At 29.9% G+C, this 10,987-nt stretch overlaps 1 pseudogene; it reads right to left on the minus strand.

Moving 5' to 3' along the window:
• Positions 1-289: 289 nt before the first annotated feature.
• Positions 290-2,914, minus strand: LOC129317368 (receptor-like protein Cf-9; annotated as a pseudogene).
• Positions 2,915-10,987: the final 8,073 nt, after the last annotated feature.

Raw genomic sequence — 10,987 nt, forward strand, 5'->3', positions numbered from 1 at the left:
AAGAAAAAAAATTCAATCATTTGAATGTCTTTGTTTTGAAATAAGTTTAAAATCTTAGAAGTGGCTATCTGGCTAAAAAAAGAAGTTATGTTAGAATATTCTGCTTACATGTAGGAACACTGTAGTATATAAATGAAGAGAAATAACTTGAAATTCAAACAAATAGAATAACAGTACATTGTAATATTGAGAGATTATTTAACAGACATGAAACAACAACCCATGCAAACAACATGAAAAATGCTACAAAATCACATGAAGCCACATTATTCTCCAACTAACTCACACTTCAATTTGCATGAATTCTATTCCTTCTCCTTCTTGCTTGTTTCATTGGTTTACCTCTGAAAATTTTGACAAGCCATTGAGGTTTACCAATTGAAAAGACAATATGTCCCATGAGCATTCCAAACACCATTCCGCATCCATATCCCAAGGCTACTGGTTTCCAACCAAATCCAAATTCACTGTCATTTGATGAAAAGAATCTGGTGATTTTCCTTCATCTGGATTGCATGATTTTGATAATGGAAACCCACACAATCTTAAATTTCCCTCATATGAATCATTTTGAAATGTATTAAATTGTTTTCCTTTTGGAATAGCTCCGACAAGCTGGTTTTGTGAAAGATTCAAGACAGAAAGGAAGTTTAGATTCGTTAAGGATAGAGGAATTTCACCCCTCAACATTTTGATGAGAGATCTAAAGATTCTAGGCTTATTAGATTTCCCATTGATTTTGGAATAGAACCTGTGAGTCTATTATGAGAGAGATTTAGCCCTTTCAATGAATATAGCTCCCCAATGACTTCTGGAATCTCTCCATCAAACATGTTATTTGATAAATCAATGGCTGTGAATGTAGTGATAATCCATTCTAGCTTCTCAATATTACCTTTCAATGTAACAACCACTGATTCATGTGAGTAATTAAGATTCATGTATTGCAACCCAGCTGCAACAGTATCCATCTTCATCATTTCTTTGAATTCTTTTATGTACATGGTTGGCAATGGTCCACAAAAATGATTGTTTGAAATGTCAAAGATAGTTATATTGGAAAAGGGATGCTTGGCATCTAAATTAGAAATGGCACCATAAAACCTATTGTCTCTCAAAATGAGAACCTTCAACTCTGACAAGCCTTCAAGCCAATTGGGAAATGTATCCTCAATCTCGTTCCCTCCAACATCTAAAACTTGTAGTTTACTGCAAAGGGCCAAGGAGAGAGGCAATCTTCCCTCAAGTTGGTTGTTGTTCAAATTCAAATAACTTAGGGAACTACTTTGAGAGAACTTGTTTGGTATAGTTCCAACAAGATTATTCATTTGTAAATCTAGACCTGAAAGATTTGGGAAGGTTGCAAGGCAATTTGGAATATGGCCTGACAAGTTGTCATAAGACAAGTTGAGCTCAAAAAGCGAGCTTGAATTGCAAAGTGAAGACAGAATTTGATCTCCATTCATTTCATTATTATTGACAAAAAGGTAATTAACACTTGGGAATGCAATGGGAAGATTTCCTCGCAACATGTTGAAGCTAAGATCAAGATACCTAACATTGCTCATTGAAGTGATCTCATTTGAAGATAGAAAATTATAAGAAAGTTCCAAATATACCAAAGAACCATTTCCCAAATTGTTGAACCATTTGGGAATCTTACCATGAATTTTGTTTTTGGGAAAGTGATAAATATTGTAATTTGCTAAGATTTCTAAATGCATTTGGTATTTCACCACTAAAGTGGTTAAGAGGAAGATGTAAGTGAGTTAGATGTTCAAGGTTTGAAAGTGATGACGGGATTTGACCACTAAAATCGTTATTAGAAAGGTACAAGGAAGTGAGAAGTGGAAGGTTTGAAACAAAAGTGATCTCCCCACTAAATTTATTTGAGACAAGGTTCAAATAATTTAATTGGGTAGATTTTGGATACCTGGAGGAAGAAGCCCTTCAAATTGGCATGATCCAAGATTCAAATGATTAAGATGCTTCAAGTAGCCTATGGAATTAGGCACTTCTCCTGAAAAACTTGTGTTCCAAAGATTTAGATACCTTAGAGAAGAATTGCGTTCGAACTTTGAAAGTTGACCACTGAGATTTTGATTTCCTGACAAATCTAGTTGCTGAAGATTCTGTAAGTGGAGAATGTTATTCGTGACATTCCCTTGTAAAGAAGTACCTCGAAGTCTAAGGGAGACTAGAGAGGATGACAAATTCATGAGCAAAGATAAAGAGCTTGTTGAAATGGAAGACATGTTCACATCATCCAAAACAAGTTCCCTCAAATTTGTCATGTTTAGAATGAGCTTCTTCCATGTGGATGGTTCAAGTCTCAAGTGATTCCACCTCTCAAAAGGGTAAAACCAATCGCTAGACAATCAAGAGTGGCTAACTTAGACAATCCTGCAATCTTGGGAGGAATTTCACCAACAAAGGAAGAGCAGCTTAAGTTTAGATATGTGAGAGAAGGAAGATTGCCAAATAGAGATGATATCAAAGACCCACTAAAATCATTGTAAGCCAAATTGAGTGTTTGGAGATGAGAGAGTTTGAAAAGGGTGCTGTTAGGATGGAGTTGACCTTGAAGCCAACTACAACTTAGATCAATGCCAATCACGTGGCCCGACATGGAGTCACATGTGACCCCATCCCACAAGCAGCAATTTGAATCATTCCCCCATGAAGATGTCCTTGGGTTAGATGAGTTCTTAAACTGAACGGTCTCGAAGAAAGATGAGTCATCATGATATTCATCACACCATATTGAAGCAGAATGATTAAGAGAGAAAGAGTGTTTGAATTGGAGGAGGGCAGAGGAGTCATGAGAATTGCAAAAGGGGCGGTTGAGAGAAGAAGAAAGGGAAGGAGAAAGAAAGAACAAGTAGAAACAGAGCATCATTGCAAGTGATGCCATAACAGAAGTTGGAAGCCTGTGAATGAGTGAAGGATTGATTCAGACTCTTAACAAAAGAGACTATATTTATAATGGTACCTACACAAGCAGATGGCGTGATGCACACTGCAAACTCACGGTTTATATTTTGGCTGAAAAAGAAAGCCTAAAACCAAAATAAATAAATAAATGATTGTTCTTTTTAAAAAAACAGAGAAGCAAAATATTGGTCGCTGTCACGAATGACCGGCTTAATTATATATATATATATATATAATGTATGTATGTATGTATGTATAGATGCATCAAATAAGATGGCTTGCTATTGAACTATCTTTGATTTTTCCCCCTTAATTGATAACATATCTTTTTAGTTAATAACTGAGAAGCACGGTTTTAACATACTTTTTGTTGAGACAATTTCATTCCCAGTAAATCTTGGGATATACTAAGAGTATTTTAAAAATACATATTTATATAAAACCTAATTGAAGTTATTATTGTAAATCATTACAAAGATCAAGAGGGAATGACCCTTTGTTTAATTCAACATGAATGGTTCTTGTGATAGGTTTAGATGAATTATTCGTTACAAAAATAAGAAACAAAATTTGTTGACTCTGCTTAAATTATAAAATAAGATCATTTTATAATGAATTATCTTATATTTCCGAATTCTTAATTGAATGGAAATTACAACATGGCTAATATATATTCAGTCATGGAAAATGAGTAACGTTAATACGAATCATAAATTGCATGAACGCGAAAAGGACACTCTAACATACTTTTTACTGGATTTTTTTTTTGTATTGCTATAAACGCTCATATTAATTTTCATTATTAAAATGACATCAATATATATATATATATATATTGTGGGTTAAAAAAGTAAATGCATTTTTAATTGGGAAAATAGCAATCAAGGACCTCTTTATAAAATTTATATCAGTCAAAGATTAGTTGTTGTTAAAGTTCAAATGGATACTTGTCAATTTGAATTAGTTTTTTTATCAACAAGTATCTATTTTAATTTTAACAACTTATTTTAAATTAACAACAATCCATTTGAATTTGTTTTTCATTCGAGTTTTGACAACAGTTAATCTTTGACTGATATAAATTTCATATAAATGTCCTTGATTACTATTTTTCTTTTTAAATTTCTGCACTTGACTTGGTGTAAAAAGCTAAGTATACATGATTAAGAAAGATATGGTCATGTAAACTCTCAGGAATCGACATTTTAACATTTTTGTGCAAGATCAGGAGTGGACAAATGGAAAATACAGAGGAAAAATTACTCCAGAGTCCACACAACAATTGTAAATGCCCTAAAGTTCCACCAATTACTGAAATTAGTATGCAGCCCAAGTTCCTTAAATGTAAATAACTTTCTAACGGGTATTAGTGTACGAAAAAGCTTCTATATGTTATTACATACATACAAACAAACATATATACATATATATACATACATACATACATAGTAGTTGTAGTAGAAATTATCAATACTTTTTCTCCTGATTATTAAGAATATTCTGATAATTACAAATCATATTTATAGTTTGATTGTTTTAAAATTTTAATTTTTCAAATATTTTAATATCTTGAGTTGAGAGTTATTTTGTTTTGTTTTGTATAGTGAAATTTAGAATAATATTTAAGCATCATTTTACTATAAATTAAAATAAATCAATAAATCGACTATGTCTAGAGTGTTTTTACTGTGTCTTCAAAATTGATCAAGATTATCTTTTAAGGGATTTCCTTGCCGACTCCATCCTGATTCTAAACAAGGTAGGACACGAGATGAAAATTCATTCTTTATCTATTTTCACAGACATGGGATAAGGTTATCCCAGTCTCATATTATGGAGACCCTTACTATCTAAATTATATCAGGCAGATACTATAATTAATATTGACCTTTAATTTAAAAAGAAAAAGTAACCATAGGAGACAAATTTTAATTTGTTTATATGTTGTATTATAAATAAATTAGATTATAAATAGATTTGATAATAGTAAAGGACAAGTTTTAACATCCCAACCATATGATATATTTTGTGCAAAATTTACTATTTAATAATTATAAATATATTAATAGTAATTTAATATTAATTTGTATAAAAATAATAACACCATGTATATTGCATGGGTGTATTGCTAGTTAATCTTAAAAGTAATGTCAAACACATTCAAGAAAAAGTTTTATTCGGGGAAAAATGATAGATTAAAGAAAAAAAAACATTTGTGTTTGAACAACACATTTCACACGCATTCCCGACAACTTTCCCACTTCACATATTCCACCATTAAAGGCTTTATCAACAATTTTTAAAGCGATGGTAGGTGGAGACACTTGTGAACGTTTCTTTTTACTTTTTTTTAGTGATAGAAAATTTAGGCACATTGAATATCAAGGACTTATCAACGTCGCAAATTTTAAACATTAAATAATGCCTATATAGAAATGCTTTTAAATTACTTCCAATAATATTCTCAACCAATTTTAAAAAAATTTCAACCCATCATGTATTAGATTAATAAAATTGAGAGTCATTGCGGAAAAATAAATTTCCTAGAAACAAGATAAGATTTATGAGACTGGTTTTATGGTTCTTTTTTTCAATTCCCCTCATGATTCACTCTTAGGTCAAGTCTTCCTTTTCTAAGATTCTTTAAAGAAAATGCGAGCATTAAAATATGGTGTGCAATAAAACTGAAGCCACTTTCTCTTGGTTTTTGTAATCTTTAATGTATAATTCCAAAATTACCCCTCAATAAATTCTTAAAAAAAAAGTGCAATATTTCAATTTTTACGAAAACTTTTTTCACATATCAAATTACTTTTTTTTAAGTAGGAACGATATTGAAAAATAATTTATGTTTAAAAAAATTTTATTATTATAATTGAACCATCTTAATTTTAATGAATTAGTTAAAAGTAATTAATAAAAAGGACAAGAGAAAGTGAAAAGTAAAATAAATATGTGAGCGGTTTGACTAGTCCAACCAGCTATCCCTGGTAATTAATCAATGTGAGACTTGTTCAACTGCTTTTTGATCGATTCTCTGGCCCTTGAGTTTTCTTCCATGTCTGGACTAAATAATAGAATACACTGTTACTCTTAATTAATCCATTATCCACCATTTTAGCATAAAGGAAGTTTAATTTGAGGTTACTCTTATGAACTTTTTATATTTTATATTGATATTAAGATTGATAATTGACTTCTTGTGATATTGTCACATCTTGAAAATTTAGGTGTGACCAGTTTTGGAATATGAGAAAGCTCATATATCTTAAGTTTAGAACACGTAGATTTCATATGTACTCCACCCTTTGATATTCAAGTTTCTGCTGAAGGCATCTTTGTATATTTTTTTGGCCAAATTGGTGGTAGGTATTTTCTACAAACTAGAACTTGAGACTTTGTATTTAAATAGTCATAACCTCTTCTACTGTAATTGACGCTTTTTAACAGAAGATATCTTTGCATTAACAACCAACTAGTGTGAATTTGGCCCATTTTTCTCATTCCCTTTTGCTCTTTTTTCTGGGTAAGTTGGAAAAATAATAGGCCTAATCCCATTATGATTATTAATGGGACCTATCACATTCAAGATTGAAGGGGCCTTTGAAGTGACCATTTCATGCAAAAAGGAAAAAAAAGAGAGGAATAACACAAAGATTTATATTTAAAAAATCATATTGAAATTGAGGGCACACCAAACATCCATCCAGTGCTAATTATTTATTGATATGCGGAAATACTATCCAAGGCATGGAAACTTGATATATGACTTTGTAATGGTGATGATAAAAAAGAATGACAAATATGTTTCTATTCACTAAAAATAACTGCAGCATCTTTGTACTAAGGAAGCTTGACGCATTGGCCATGCACATATATTAGTAAATTTGGCTTCTCTCCACTTCTTTATCGTGCCCGTTTGGATTTTAGTTGGGTATAATAGATTATAAAAATAATTAATTAAGTGATAGATTTTAATCATAATTGATTATGTTATAACACAATCTGTTTGGATACCATTTTTTTAAAATTAATTTTAATACACACATGCGTGCCTATGAAATATGGAGAAAGAAGACAAAATTAAGCAGCTAGTTGTTAGAGAATGTTGATGTGAGCAAGCCATATCTGCAACCAAAGTTTCATTAGTATCAAATAATTTTCACTTTTAGTCAACTCAATAAGAGCACTAATGAAAGCATCAAATAAAGCAGCATCTCTTGACATCTTTTCCAAGCGTTATGTCTTAAGAAGCTGTAAAGTAACAAGTGTGCAATCATTTATTGCCTTCTAATTCTGAAATGACAAACCTATGCTGTGAAATTTTATTAAAAGGAAAATGCAATCATTACTCCCTATAATTTCATCCTATTTTGTTATTAATCTTTATAATTTCTTTTAATGTTTTCAAGGACTGAGAACATTAAAACTGTAGGGACCTGAATGACAAGCATTGAAGCTAGCATTCTTGATTTTCTTATAAGATCAGAGGATACTATTGTTAGAAACAACCAGGAATCTTATTTTGACCTATTCCAGTGGTTTTGTATTTTGCAACTGCTTCCTCTACCTTGAGAAAATCTCCTCGTTTCCTGGTATCAAAAATTGCCCTCTCCTCTTCAGCCTCCTTCTGGATAACAGTCATTTTGTTTTTTTCGTTTTCTCCACAAATTTTATATGCTTCTTTTCACGTTTTTCCTTCTCATACAAATTACAACCATGAAAGAACAATTAGCAGCAGACCAACATTTATTTAAAAAAGTCAGAGAAAGGTGTTGATTAATTTACATGCTTAGTAAATTTATGCTCAAGTTGGAATTTGCAACAAACGGATAGAATATAAATTCTACATGGAAAGGAATTGAAAAATTCCACTGTCACAACTAACATTATGTTTCTTTTGTTTTTGAGACTTTTTTCCCTCACTGTTTTCCCATTTCAATTTTTATTTTTTTAAAAAAAGTTGGTTATTGAACAGTTACAGAAATATAAGCATTCGGTTCACAGCAGAAGTTACAGAAAACTGGATTTAAGTCAATTATATAATTACATTGTGATGAATTTACAATTTATTTTTTAAATTTTAATTTTTTTATTAAAATTGAGAATATAATTCGCAAATTCATCACAAGTTACAAATTTGAAAGATTTGAATTATAAACTTTTAAAATTTGACATTTGACACTTAACTTAAAATAGTTTAGTCCTTTTAAGCTCCCTATATCATTCTCTCTTTTCTTATTCCTCAAATAATAATAGGCCTCATGACCAATCACCACATTATTATTAACAAGTCTGCTAGCTATAAAAGCCCGCTGATTGGGGGAAATTATTTTGTTCATCAACAATCTCATCGTATTGATCATTATCTTGGCAACAATTTTATAGGCAGTGCTACACAGGCCTATAAGTCTAAAATAACCTTCACTTTTAGGCTGATTGCTTTAGGGATTAGCACAGTATCGGTGGCATTAATAAGATCAATACCCTCTTTATTCTGAAAGACATAATCAAACACCAACTTACAGATTTCCTGCTTGACTTCATTCCAAGAAGCTTGAAAGAACAAAACTGAACGCCTGTCAGGGCCTTATTAGAGCTTAGGCAAATCATCCTGTTGTATTTATTATCTTCATTATTACATTAATCACTAAAATTTGAAGGAAACCAAAATATATTAGATTTTTTTTAAAGATATGCCAGAACTATTGTGGTCATAAGAAAAGGTTTCTCTTCAAAATAGGGATCATTGATTAATAACATGTCAGTTATACAAATTAATCATAATGCACCGTTTATTATTATTATTATTTTCCTAAAATATATCCTTACAACCGACAATCATGAGATTAATCCCTTGAAAAATTTAAGTATGATTTAAGAAATTGTTCTCCCCTAAGAAATATTTTCTATACTTACGTCCAAAAATTGAATTTTGAAATGATACTTGGTTCATATTATTTGACTCAAGATTTTTTTCTGGCCTATCATTTGTTTTTACTAACATTCTATGAATTGAACTTTAGAGAAAATTGAAAACTCATTCGTTTTAAGTGACAAATATCAACCAAAAAAATAGAGGACAAATAAAATAAATAAAATATATATACAGAAAAAAGTCAGGAAATTTAAACATAGGTTTTTTTTTTGCTAAATAAAACAATCTTGAACCGGGAATAACGTTATCAAAATTATTAATGTATTATTTAATGATTATGTCAATGGTTTGACAGTTGGTTTTATTGGTTGAATGAACTGTGACCTATTGATATTTTGGGTTTGCTCTCCAGTATTGGTTTTAAAACATTTGAAAACAAATAAATCAAGACTTGTAATCAGTTCACTCATTCATTAATTTGGGATTAAAAAGGTCAGTAATTTGTTCAGATGTTCATAGCTTTCACATATTTGAAACTTTAGTGTTACAAAATATTATGACTTTTAATACTTTCAGACGCTAGAACTTAGAAGTCACCCCTAAAACACAACAGAATTTTTAATTTACAGAAGAATTATTAAATGATGATAATAAAATATTATCTATTATTTTTATTTTTAGATATATTGTTTTAAATTTTAAATCAAAGTTGAAAAAATTGAATGAATTGTGAAAGTATTATTATAGAAATTAGAAAAAGCACCTGATTCAATGATGATGTGAAGCTTTATAAAATATTTAAAATGTAAATCAAAATTTTTAAAATTTTTTAATTGTTATAAAAAATTATGCCATAGATGCATGGATAGTTAATTGTGACACATGCACCTTGATGGACATTAATGATCCCGCCACATCATTAGAAGTATTTGTCTAAAAAAGACCCCTCTTTATACGTACGACATGGCGTGAAGAACAACCAAATGGTGTGTGTTGACTTCGTTGTCTTGCTCTCAAGTGCCTACAAAAAGTGAATGAATTATTTTCCAAGCTTATCTTAGACCTACAGAAAATGAAAAGAAGACTCAACAAAGTTTTAAGTTTGATTTCATTCATTTGCGGTCCTGTGAATTTCGAAAAAAAAGATACAAGAATTTTTTGTTTAGATGTTTTTTAATTTTAAAAAATACAGTTATTTTCAATGCCTTTTCATCTAACCTTTTAAAATTTAGATTTTTTAAGAAGTCACCCTCAAATGCAAGAAAAATTCCGATTTATGCACATTTTTCATAAAAATAATCATTAAATATTTATAATTGAAATAATAACTGTTATTTATATTTTTTAATATTCAATTTTTTTTAAAAAATGCCTTATATTTTTTTGACCGAGGAATATATTTTATACTTTGCCAACAATTTAGATGGATCAATCAGCATGGCGTGAAGAAAGGCTTGCGAAGTCATTGCAAAGTTAATCAACTCGTAAAAAATGATGTGGGCGTTTCGTCTAGTCTTACTCTCAAGTCTCAAGTGACTACAAAATGTGAATTTACTATCTTTCCATACCTGTCTTGGACCAATAATAAAGTCGAAAGACTTTGCCAACTACCAAAAAAAAAAACAGTATTAAGAAGACATGTGCTTATTATCAATTTTTTTAAATATTAATAATTTGAATCTCGATGACAGACAATATTTATCAGAGATTTTTATTTTTTGTATTTTGTAATAATTTTTGTTTGTTTATTTCGACTTCTTTTTCTACAAGCCTAGCCAATGGGGAAGAAGACTCGTGTCTTTTTGATGTAATAGAAATGAAAATGAATCAAAAAAAAAATCACACCGAAATAAATTCTTAACAAATGAAATATTGAATTATCTTATTGATGCATTTGAGTTGACTTGTCAAGAGCTACATTCTTTTCAATATGTAGGTGCTCATATGAACTGTCTAAATTTTTAATTTGAATAATTCAGATTTTAATGTTTTTTATATTTTTATTTTATATTTAGTATAAAATTTATAAAATTTTAATAAATTTATCTTATCATCTACCTAGATAATATAGATTTAATCTGAATAGTCCAATTTATAATATTAAAATTTTTTTATAAGTTTTATAAATTCACTATCTAAATATATTCGGGAAAATCTAGATTTAATATTAAACTT

This window comes from Prosopis cineraria, unplaced genomic scaffold (assembly GCF_029017545.1).
Source record: "Prosopis cineraria cultivar Desert tree isolate PC_DT_omini unplaced genomic scaffold, ASM2901754v1 PC8, whole genome shotgun sequence".
Lineage (NCBI taxonomy): Eukaryota > Viridiplantae > Streptophyta > Magnoliopsida > Fabales > Fabaceae > Prosopis > Prosopis cineraria.